Raw genomic sequence first — 12,500 nt, forward strand, 5'->3', positions numbered from 1 at the left:
GAGGAAAAAAAGAAAAGAGAGAGAGAGAGAGAAAAGAGAAAGAGAGAGAAAGAAAGAAAGAGAGAGAGAGGCGCCACCCTCACAACCCTTATTGAATTCCACGAGTCACCCTCAACCCCCTCGCGTCACCCTTATTACGATGATCATGCAAAGGCAATATGACCTCATCACCAACAGCGTCATTATTTTATTACCGTTAAAACTTTTTTTTTTTTTTTTCATCGACATTATTACCGTCTATTTCATTAACTCACTTATTACTTTTGAGTTCAGTGTCGCGTGCGCTGGAGGGTGGGGTGGGTGGTGGCGGTGTGTGTGTGAGGGAGAGGGAGAGGAAAAGAGGAAGAGAGGAGAGGAGGAGAGGAGAGAGAGAGGAGAGATGAAAAGGAGAGAGAGAGGAGAGGAGAGGAAGGAAGAGAGAGGGAGAGGAGGCAATAGAGGTAGAGAGAGAGTACGGAATATACCAAATTATTAGAATTGCAAAGGTACAGACGATATTTTATATTTTTATTGATTTCATTATATATATATATATATATATATATTATAATATAAAATATGATTATATTATAATATATATATATATATATTATATATATATGTATATATATATATATATTTTTTTTTTCTTTTTCTTTTTTTTACTGTCATTTTATGATCCATATATTTAATTCCTTTTCTCTTCTTTACAGGATGGCAATGATGACTTGCAGAAATTCGCTTTGTCGGTAGGTTATTTGCGGTTTTTATTGTTATTATTATTATTATTATTATTATTATTATATTTTGTCTTCGTTACTGGATTTGTTATATTGTTATTGTTATTGATGTTAGTGCTATTATTACTAATGCTATTAATGATAATGATAATAATAATAATAATAATTATTATTATTATTATTATTATTATTGTATTATTATTATCATTACTATTGTTATTGTTATTGTTATTGTTGCTCTGTTGTTGTTTTTGTTATTATCAATATTATGATTGCGTTGTTTTTTTTATTATTATTATTTTGTTATTATTATTATTATAATCATTGTTTTTTATCATTATTGCAATTACTGTATACAAAGGTTATTATTATTGTCGTTATTAGTATCATTGATAGTGTTAATTATATTTTTTGTGAGTCATGCCACCACCACTGGCGTTATTGTTATGTTTTGTGCAAGTGTCTGTCTGTTTGTCTATCCATCCGCCTACCTATGCACCCCCCACTCACTCACTCACTCACTCACTCACTCACTCACTCACTCACTCACCCACCCACCCACCCACCCACTTACTCAACACCCCTCACCCACCCCCACCCACCCAACTCATCCACTCACACCCGCCCACCCACCTACCTTCCCACCCACCCACCCACCCACTTACTCATAAACCCACTCACCCACCCGCCCCACACCACCTACCACACCCCCAAATACCACCCACCCCACCCACCACCCACTTACTCATAAACCCACTCACCCACCCGCCCACTCAACTATCCACCTTCACACCCGCCCGCCCACCCACCTACCTTCCCACCCCCCACCACCCACTTACTCATAAACCCACTCACCCACCCGCCCACTCAACTATCCACCTTCCCACCCACCCACCCACCCACTTACTCATAAACCCACTCACGCCACCCGCCCACTCAACTTATCCCTTCCCACCCACCCCCCACCCACTACTCTAAACCCACTCACCCACCCCCCACTTAACTCATAACCACCTACCCACCCGCCCACTCAACTATCCACCTTCCCACCCACCCACCCACCCACTTACTCATAAACCCACTCACCCACCCGCCCACTCAACTATCCACCTACCCACCCGCCCGCCCACCTACCTTCCCACCCGCCAGCCGCCCACCCACCCCCCATCTTACAGTGATAATACTCCACTCGCTCCCCCCGCCCACTCACTATCCCCTTCCACCAACCCCACTTTCATAAGCACTCGCCGGGAGCCTCCTCAACTATCCATTTACATACCTCTGCCTTTCGCTCTATTTTGTTCCTTTCCATCCCGCCTCCCCCCCTTACTCTCCCCCCCCCTTCCTCCCTCCCTCCCTCGCCCGTCTCTACTATCCCTTCTTATCCACACCACCCGTTACTATTTAACCCATCACCACCCGCCATTATTAATACTACCCAGTCCCTCTTCTACCTACCTCCCACCCACCCCCCACCCACTACCATAACCCACTGACCGAGAATCGTCCCACTCACTATCTCTACCTCATCCGCCCGCCGACCTAGCTTTCCGACACCAAGCAACACTCAGAAAACCTACGCTCCAGGCAAGCCGCCCTTAATAACCTAAACCCGCCCACAATTCCCTTCCCTACCCGCCCGCCAAGCCCTCCCCGGAGCAGTCATAGGTAGATATGTCCATGTGTGTCTCGTGTCGTGTGCTGTTGTGGTCTTTCGGTGTGTGGTCGCGTGGGGAGTTTTGTCTGGTTTATCCTTCTCTTCTCTTTACTTATCATTTTTAAATCTTTTACGTCTTTTTTGTTGCTTTTTTTTTTGCTTCTTTCTGTTATCTCTTCTCTCTCCCCCCTCTCCCTTCCTCCCTCCCTCCCTTTCCCTCCCTTTCCCTCCCTCCCTCCCTCCCCGTTTTTGTTCGTCTCCTACTAATTTTCTTTTCCTTTCTTATCAAATCCTCCTCGTTGTTATTACCATCATCAACAATGAGCCTATTATTATGATTATTATCATTCCTATTATTCATATCCTCCTCCTCCTCCTCACCACCATGCACCGGGAGCGAAGTTAATCGTCCTTCGCTGCTCTTCCTCTTCGTCGTGGCCTAAGCTGGTGTTTTGACGAAGGGGAAACACTCGAGAAATCCTAGCGCTCGGCGAGGCAAGTCTGCCTTAATACGGGGGTAATCCGCGCAGAATTTCCCTTCTCCCTACAGCGTCCGAACAAGCCCTTCTCGAGAGGTGTGTGTGTGTGTGTGTGTGTGTGTGTGTGTGTGTGTGTGTGTGTGTGTGTGTGTGTGTGTGTGTGTGTGTGTATGTATATATCCGGATTTCCCTTTCTCTTCTCTTCCTCCCCACTTCATAATTTTTTAAAATCCTCTTCTTCCACGTCTTTCCTCCTGGTTTCTTCTTCTTCTTCTTTCGTGTTTCCATAATTTGTTGCTTCCCCCTCCCCGCCCCCTCCTCTCCCCCCCTTCCCCCTCCTCAGCTGAAGTTCAGGTTAGTGGGGAAAGCTTATCAAAAGAGGTTGCAATTAGCTTGCAATTATCGGGGAATGGAAGAATAATGGAGGGTAGTGGAGGGTTGCAATTAAGCGTTTGTCTTGCCCCGAAACTATGATTTCGCGGGAGGGGGGGGTGTATGGGGAGGGGGGAGAGGGGAGAAGAGGTGGGGAGTTTGGAGGAGGTGAGGGTGAGGGAGGGGGGGTGGGTTAAGGAAGTATGAAAGAGCGGGGGGGGTGTTACCTTGTGTTCCCTCCCTTCTCTTTCCTTTTCTTCTCCTTCTTTCCCTCTTCATCTCTCTCTCTCTACCTTTCCCTTCCACTCTCTCCTCTCTTTTCCCTTCTCCACCCCTCTCCCTCCCACTTCAACCCCACTTTCCAACCTCCCCCTCCCTCTTCAACCCCCACCCCATCTTACCTGAACGGCTCCCCGCCTCGCCTAATTAGTGTTTACCCTTTGTTTATTGTAGGGAACGGCTGTGCGAGGCGGAGGCTGAGGAAAAGACTTGGGGAGAAGGAGGCCCGAATCTGTGGTTGGAGGTGCGAGGAGAGGGAGAGGGAGAGAGGGAGAGGGGAGAAGGAGGCCCGAATCTGTTGTTGGAGGTGCGAGGAGAGGGAGAGGGAGAGGGGAGAAGGAGCCCGAATTGTGTGAGGTGCAGGAGAGGGAGAGGGAGAGGGAGAAGGGGGCCCGAATCTGTGGTTGGAGGTGCGAGGAGAGGGAGAGGGAGAGGGGAGAAGGAGGCCCGAATCTGTGGTTGGAGGTGCGAGGAGAGGGAGGAAGAGAGAGGGGGATAGGGATAGGGGACAGGGAGGAGGAGGGCCGAATTTGAGGTTGGAGGTGCGAGGAGAGGGAGAGCAAGAGGAAGAGGAAGAAAGGGAGGGGGAGGAAGAGGGAGAGAAGGAGAGCCGAATTTGTGGTTGGAGCTGAAATGAGAGGAAGAGGGAGAGAGGGAGGGCGAAATTTGTGCTTGGAGCTGAAATGAGAGGGAGGGGGGGAGGGCGAGGGATTGGAAATGGAGGAGAGAGGGAAAAGGAGAGTTGGGTGAGAGGGAGAGGGAGAAGGAGAGTTGGGTGAGAGGGAGAGGGAGGACGAAATTTGTACTTGGAGGGAAAGGGAGAAGGAGAGGGATAAGAGGAAAGAGAGGGAGAGAGAGATGGAGAGGGGTGGTTAGGGATTCGTGATATCTGTGTGTGTGTGTGCGTGCGTGTGTGTGTGTGTGTGCGTGCGTTTGTGTGTGTGTGTGTGTGTGTGAGAGAGAGAGAGAGAGAGAGAGAGAGAAACAGAAACAGAAACAGAGAAAGAGAAGAAATAACTAGCTAGAGAGAGAGAGAGAAAGAGAGAGAGAGAGAGAGAGAGAGAGAGAGAAGTAAAACGTAAGTTATAGAAACGAAAATAACAAGAAATTGGACATGAAATAGACGTAGTTGAATAAATGCAAATAAATTGAAAGGGAACGCAACGAATTTAATGTGGAGAAAGAAGAGAGAACTGGCGATAATTGTGACAATAAAGAAAATGTAAAAAATAAGGAATTACGGGAACTTGGTCAATAAAAAAAGGATAATAAACAGGTTGATAAGCGAAGCGCACGTGGTTACCAAAAATGAGAGAGATAAGAAAGATTAGAATTAAAAAAAAAAGAAAAAAGTCAAGGCATGGCAAAGTAAGTGATGAATACAGTGATAAGTATAAATAAATAAATAAATAAATAAAGATAAAATAATAAGAATGCAAGAGAGAAACCATAACAGAGAGAGGGAAGGAAAAAAGAGAAAGATGGAGAAAAGGGAGAAAGAGGAAGAAAGATGGATTAACGAAAGAATGAAGAGAGACAAGTGAATAAAGGAAAAGAGAGAAATGAAAGATGTACATGAATCATAGAGAAATATAATAAAGAAAAATGGAAGTGAATTAAGGCAAGAAATGGAGAGAGAGAAAGAGACACAGACAGAGAAGTGAATTAAGGAAAGGAAGAAGAGAGAGATAAGGAAAGAGACAAGAGAAACAGAGTGAGAGAAAGAGAGAGAGAGAAGAAAGAAGCAAGAGAAACAGAGTGAGAGAAAGAGAGAGAGAGAGAGAGATGAATCACAAACAGAGAAAGAGAAAGAGAAACCAGAAGAAGAGGAGGAAGCGAGGGCGAGGGGAGAGGAGAGGGGAACAGGGTAGCGTTGTGTGAGGAATTAAGTCTCATAATTGAAGGGCTTTTGCATGGGAAGCTAAAGGACGAGCAGAAGGTCCTCGGGAGCGGAGGAGGTGGAAGGACGAGGTGGAGGAGGTGGAAGGACGAGGTGGAGGAGGTGGAAGGACGAGGTGGAGGAGGTGGAAGGACGTGGTGGAGGAGGTGGAAGGACGAGGTGGAGGAGGTGGAAGGACGAGGTGGAGGAGGTGGAAGGACGAGGTGGAGGAGGTGGAAGGACGAGGTGGAGGAGGTGGAAGGGCGAGGTGGAGGAGGTGGAAGGACAGGTGGAGGGTGGAAGGACGAGGTGGAGGAGGTGGCGGGACGAGGTGGAGGAGGTGGAGGACGAGGTGGAGGAGGTGGAAGGACGAGGTGGAGGAGGTGGAAGGACGAGGTGGAGGAGGTGGAAGGACGAGGTGGAAGAGGAGGTGGAAGAAGAAATGGACGAGGAGGAGGAGGAGGTGGAAGGAGAGATGGACGAGGAGGAGGAGGTGGAAGAAGAAATGGACGAGGAGGAGGAGGAGGTGGAAGAAGAAATGGACGAGGAGGAGGAGGTGGAAGTGGGGAAAGGGGTACAGAAGAAGATAAGAGGGGAAGAAGAAGAAGAGAGAGAGGAAAATGAAGAGATTAGCGATGATGGGAAAGAAGAGGATGATATAAAAGTTGAGAGTAGAAAGCAAGATAAGGAAGAAGAGACGAGGAAGAGGAAATTATTTTTCTTCTTTTTTTCTCTCTCTCTCTCTCTCTCTCTCTCTCTCTCTCTCTCTCTCTCTCTCTCTCTCTCTCTCTCTCTCTCTCTCTCTCTCTCTCTTTCCTTTTCCTTTTCCTTTTCCTTTTCGTTGCGCGCCTACTCTCACGCACATCGCTCTTTCTCACAACCCTTTCCTTTACCCTCACCTTCAGTCCCTTAACCACTTCTTTCACCCTTAATTCTCCCTTAATCCTCTTTCATTCTCACCCTGTTCTACTCTTCTCCCTTTACCCTAATATACTTACCTCTTCCCCTTCACTTTAAGCCTCATTTAAACCGTAAGTCTCTCCCTTCTCCCTTCACCCTTACCTCACCCTTGACCCTCCCTTCTCCCTTCACCCTTACCTCACCCTTGACCCTCCCTTTCTTCACCCTCCCCCACCCCCCTCCATAAACCCTCCCCCCTCTCCCGAGACAAATGAAAAAGTTGACATATAAGCATGATTTTTTTTTCTTTCTTTCTTTTTTAATAAACATTATATATATATATATATATTTTTTTACTATTATTTATATGGAGTATAATCACGTTTAGAATAAATCACGTGAATGCAATTAGGTGTATGGCGGGTGTGCAGACTCCCACGTTTTCTGTGATGGGTTCATTAAGGCGGATTTTGCCTCGGAAATACATGGGGTTTTGGCCTCTATGATCTTTTTTTTTTCTAGTCTTGGCGGGTTTGTTCGTCTCCTTTGCCTATTTTTTTTTTTTTTTTTCGTTTTCCGTGTATATTTTGGTTATTTGTTTATTTATGTTTACTTTTTATGTTTATTTTTATTTATTTTTCTTCTTTAAATTTCGCTTTTCGTTTTTTCTATTCTTTTTCGAATTTTTTGTTCGTTGTTGTGCTTTGCGCTTATTCCATTTTCTGTTTTTTGCCTCTATTATTTACACACTTCTTATTTCTCTTTTCCTGTCGCTCATTCTCATTCTTTCTTATTTTCTTTCTTACTTACTATTATTTTCATTTATTTTGAAATTCTCCCTCCCTCTTTCTCATTTCCTCCATTTCTCTGTTTTACCTTCCTTTCTCCTTCTTCGTCCCCTCATTTCCCCTCATCTCGCCCCCCCCCCCACCTCCTACATGTCTCCTTTTCTTCTCTTCCTTCTTATTTCTTCTTCTGCTCCTCTCCCTTCTTTCTCCCTTTTGTCTCTTTAATTTTTCCATCACCATCTCGACTAAGCTACTGATTTATTGTTTTTATTTTCACGCACGCGCGCACACACACACACCACACACACACACACACACACACACACACACACACACACACACACACACACACACACACACACACACACACACACACACACACACACACCAACAAACACAAACACGCGCACGCACACACACACGCACATGCTTACATACATACAATAATACACACACCATTTTTTCGTTATTATTATTTGATTCGAGGGATGTGCTGGGGATGGGGGGGAAGGGGGGTGGTGAGTGAAAGTAAAAGTCACATATATCTCGGGAGACATTATATATGTATACATGTAAGTGTATGTCTGTGTATATATGTACGTGCGTATGTATGCATGTATATTACACGCGTACATTCATTTCTAAGACTTATCTAATGAAGGATTCTAAAGGCATTTGTTTCCCCCGCTCAGGTTACCTTCGATGCCAGCGGGAGTGCCAAGGGACGGGCGGCACTGGGGGCGAATGGCGAATGGCGAATGGCACCCTTTGTTCGGAGGAGGATAGGCTTGTGCAAATGGTGAGCAATGGCTTGGGTTGGTTGTCATTTTTTTTCTGTTTTTTGTTTTGTTTCCGTCTGGTTTTCTTTCTCTCTTTCTCTTTTGTTAGTTTTTTTTTTTCTTCTCTCTCTCTCTCTCTCTCTCTCTCTCTCTCTCTCTCTCTCTCTCTCTCTCTCTCTCTCTCTCTCTCTCTCTCTCTCTCCTCTCTCTCTGTCATTTTTTTTCTGTTTTTTGTTTTGTTTCCGTCTGGTTTCTTTCTCTCTCTTTCTCTTTTGTTAGTTTTTTTCTCTCTCTCTCTCTCTCTCTCTCTCTCTCTCTCTCTCCCTCTCTCACTCTCTCGCTCTCTCGCTCTCTCTCACTCTCACTCTCACTCTCCTCTCCCTCTCTCTCCTCTCTCCCTCTCTCCCTCTCTCTCTTTTTCTCTATTTCTTTCTCTCACTGCTACTAAGATGTCACATAACGCGCAGGTGTTTCAGATAACTTTTTATTGTCGATGACGCAATTCCCTTGGTTGAAGGGGGGGGGAGGGCTGAGATGTGGCAGGAGGCGAGAGGATGGAGTAGGAGAAGGGGGGGGGAGACTTGATGAGAGGTGGAGGGGAAGGGGAATGAGGAGAGGAAGAGGAGTGAGAGGGAAGTTGGAGTGGAGGAAAAGGAAAGGTGGGGGAGGGAACGGGAGAGGGAGGTGTGGGGGCAAGGGGGTAGGGGTAAGGGGAAGGGAAAAGGGGGAGACTTGAGGGAGAGGTAGGTGGAGAGGGAGGGAGGAAGGTGGAGGGAAAGGGAGATGGGGGAAGGGAAGAGGAAGGAGGCGAGGAGAAGGGGAGGGGAGCGGAGGGGAGGAGAAGGGAAGGGGGAGGGGAAGGGGGGTGAGACTTGAAGTAAGATGCCTGGAATGTCGAGGAGAGAAATTATGTTGCGAGAGAAACCTGTAGTGATTGTAGTTAGGGGAGTGACTGATAAAAGTTTTAATGGCTGAGCTATGTTTGAAGTTGGAGAGAGAGGGAGAGGAAGGGGGAGGGGAGAGAAAGGGAGAGGGAGTGGAAGGGGGAGAAGGAGAAGGAATCACAGAGAGAGAGAGAGAGAGAGACGAGAAGAGAAGAGAAGAGAAGAGAATTGGATAAAACACACACACACACCCTCTCCCTCTCCCACACCTGCACCCACACCCACACCCACACCCAAACACAACATAAAGAAAGAAAGAAAGCTAATTGAAACATACATACATACAGACAGACAGACACGCACATCCTGTCTTCACTCCAGAAACACAGGCGCTGGCTCATCTGAAACACCCAGAAAGAAAGCGGCGTCATTTGAATATATATGTATTTATATATATTCATGGACATATAAATTTAGATGATTAATATGAATATGCAGCGGAAGGACGGGCGGCGGGCGGCGATGCACCACGCCCACGGAAGAATAGCTGAGGGGTTAAGGACGCTGAAAGGAGAGGAGGAAGGGACGGATAAATAAGGGGGAGGAGGAATAAAGGGGAGGAGAGGAATAAAAATTAAAGGGGGGGGGAGTTGAAGGAAAGAGGGGAGGAGGAAGGGATGGATAAATAAGGGGGAGGGGGAGTAAAGGGTAGGAGGGTATGGGGGGTAGGAGGGGGGAGGAATAAGAGGAGGAGGAAGGAGGGGAAAATAATTGAGAAAATATGGGTGAGGAGAAAGAGGAATGGAGGAAGGGGGAATTAGAAGAGAATAGGATGAGGTGAATTTGGGGAGTAAGAAAGTGAGAAAGAGGCAGGGCGATGGAGATATATTTGGGAGTGGCGGGAGAAGGAGGAGAAAGTAGAAGGAGAAGGAGAAGAAGGAGGAAGAGGAGGAGAAGAAGAAGAAGAGGGGGAGGAGGAGGAGGAGAAGGAGGATAAGAATGGGAGAGAGAAAGGAAAGGAGAGAAACCTAAAACTGGAGAATGCGACTGTGTAAATGTGCAGTTGCTTGAGGGTATCCTCTCGTGTGTGTGTGTGTGCGTGCGTGCGCGTGTGTGCGTGCATGCGCGCGTGTAGACGCAGTGTGTATGCATATAAACACATGTCTTCATCTATCCCTGTGCGCGAATGTCCATATGTATATTCAAATCTTTCCGTCCATGTGTGTGCGTGTGCGTGCGTGCGTGCGTGCGTGTGTGACCCCCGAGGTGAGTCTATAAAAGCCAAGGGTGGACACCGAATCCCGCCCAGAGCTCGGGGTCACAAGGTGCCTCGACCTGACCGCGCCCGAGAGGGGGGGGGTGAGGGAGAGGGGAAGGGAGGGGGTGAAGGGTGAGTGTGAGGGTAAGGGTGAGGCTGAGGCTGAGATGGAGAAAGGTTGAGGCAGAGGGAGTCAAGGGTGAGGGTGAGGGTGAGAGGGAGAGGGGGTGACGGATGAGGGAGAAGGAGAGAGAGAGTGGAAAGGGAGAAGGAGAGAGAGAGAGAGAAAGGGAGAAGGAGAGAGAGAGAGAGAGAGAGAAGGGAGAAGAGAGAAGAGAGAGAGAGAGAGAGAAAGGGAGAAGGAGAGAGAGAGAGAAAGGGAGAGAAAAAGATAGAGAGAGAGACAGAGAGAGAGCAAGTAAATATTGTAAGCAGTAGGAAGAAGAAAAAGCTGGTAGAGAAGATATACAGAGCCGAGGGGGGGGGGGAGAAAATATTATTTTATCTTAAGGAAAAAATAATGACGCTATTTTGTGAGTTAAATATTTGATTTATTTTATCTGTGTATTTGTCAATCCGCTTCTTTATTTGCTTTTGATGTGTTTGTTCGTTTGTTTTGTGGAAGACATGCTGGCTTGAAATTATCCTAAAATTTAAAAGAAACTTATTCTAAAGAAAAAATAATAATAATAAAAACGTTCTCGGGAAAAAAAAAAAGTTTATACATCTTTTGAAAGAAAAAGAAAAAAAAGTAAAGTTTCATCTCGGCTTCAAAACGCACCATAAAGCTTCAAAAAAAAAAAAAAAAAAAAAGTTTTAAAGCACGATAGGATTTTCGAAGCTTCATAAACGGGTTCTAGAAGGAGAAAGGAGCAAGAAGAAGAAGAAGAAGACGAGGAGGAGGAGGAGGAGAGAGAGACAATAAAGCGAGACAAGGCGGCGAAGTACTTAGGAAAGATAAGATTTTTTAGATAGATTGTTTTTATTTATTCCTTCATATTTTTCTTAGTATTTGTTGTTTTTTTATTGTTTTTTTTTGTATACAGTTACAGCGATAATAGTGATAATGATCATAATGATAGTGAAAATGATAATAATCGTGATATTAGCAATGGGACTGATGATAACCGTAATAATCATGTCATATAAAAGAATAGGAAAGATATTGATAATTGTGTCCGAAGCCACATCCAGGACTTAGAGACGAGCACGGATCCGAACGCATTTGAAATCAAGATGGAAGGCCCGGGAGGTGTTCGGCCATGACTTGACTCGGACTTAGGTTTAGTTAAGTGTGTGTGTGTGTGTATGTGTGTGTGTGAGGGAGAGAGAGAGAGAGAGAGAGGAAGAAAGAGAAAAAGAGAGAGACAGAGAGAAAGAGGTTTAATTAAGTTAGGTTTGTGTGTTTTTTCTCTCTCCTTAAAGGTCGGAATATAAAGATATATTATCAGGATAAGAGGCAGAAAAAAATCCTATCTCTGACCTTAATCTGATTATATAATTTCTTCTCATTTACAAAAAGGTAGAAAGAAAAATAAATATGTTTAATGTAATATCAAAAACATCACCGTTACTGTCATTATTGTTTTTATTATTATCATCATCTTTGACATTATTAATATCACTGCCATTATCACCATTATGATATTATCATTACTCTCATTATCACCATCATTATCATATTATACCACTGTAAATTGGATAACGCCCATCTGAATTTCGAAAACGTATATTAATAAAAAGTTGATTAGTGTGGTTACATATATAGCTGCTCCTTCTCCTCCTCCTCCTCCTCCTTCTTTTCCTCCTACTTCTCCTCTCCCTCCTTCTCTTCCTCCCCCTTCTCCCCCCCTCCTTCTTTATCTTCTCCTTTTCCTCCTCCTCCTCCTCCCTCCTTCCTCCTCCTCCTTCCTCCTTCCTCCTCCTCCCTACCCTTCCTCCTATTCGAAATCATCCTTCCTTCACGTCAGCCAATTTCGCATTTGCATTCCTTAATTTCGTTCTGTCTTTCCCCATTTTCTCTTCCGCGGAACGTCAGCCTTAAACGCCAACTGCATATATCACTTTAATGCCTTATTGATCGATGGGGGACGCTCGCTCGCACGTACACACGGACACACATACATTTAAATGTGTTCAAACGTATCCTTACGTGTATACACACATACATACTTGTATACTTACTTACACACGCATACTCGCTGAGACACACCTGCACGCACACGCGCACGCAACACGCGCACACACACACGCACACACATTCACTCACCCTTATTCATCCACTTACTTATTCACTTTTAAGCAAGGAATGCTTGCAATGCAACCTCGGATGACCGGTTCTTGCAACAGGAGGTGACTCTTCATTTTTTTTCTTTCTCTCTCTCTCCCTTTCTTGCAGGGAATGCTATCTCGGTTGCATTGCAATCGTTGCATTTAAACGGCTGCATATTTTGCGTTCAGAGAAAGGGGTGCAGCGATTTTTTTTATCTGTATTTGAGAGAGAGAA

The 12,500-nt window shown here is 45.4% G+C and overlaps 1 long non-coding RNA gene across 1 annotated transcript in view; it reads left to right on the forward strand.

The window, feature by feature from the left end:
- Positions 1–7,907, forward strand: part of LOC119584320 — a 67,784-nt gene extending 59,877 nt beyond the window's left edge. Inside the window, exons 4-5 of the long non-coding RNA XR_005229798.1 lie at positions 693–728; positions 7,766–7,907. This is a non-coding gene — a long non-coding RNA (uncharacterized LOC119584320). The remainder of the gene's footprint in view (positions 1–692; positions 729–7,765) is intronic.
- The last annotated feature ends 4,593 nt before the right edge of the window (positions 7,908–12,500 follow it).

Source organism: Penaeus monodon, chromosome 18 (assembly GCF_015228065.2).
Source record: "Penaeus monodon isolate SGIC_2016 chromosome 18, NSTDA_Pmon_1, whole genome shotgun sequence".
NCBI classification, from domain to species: domain Eukaryota; kingdom Metazoa; phylum Arthropoda; class Malacostraca; order Decapoda; family Penaeidae; genus Penaeus; species Penaeus monodon.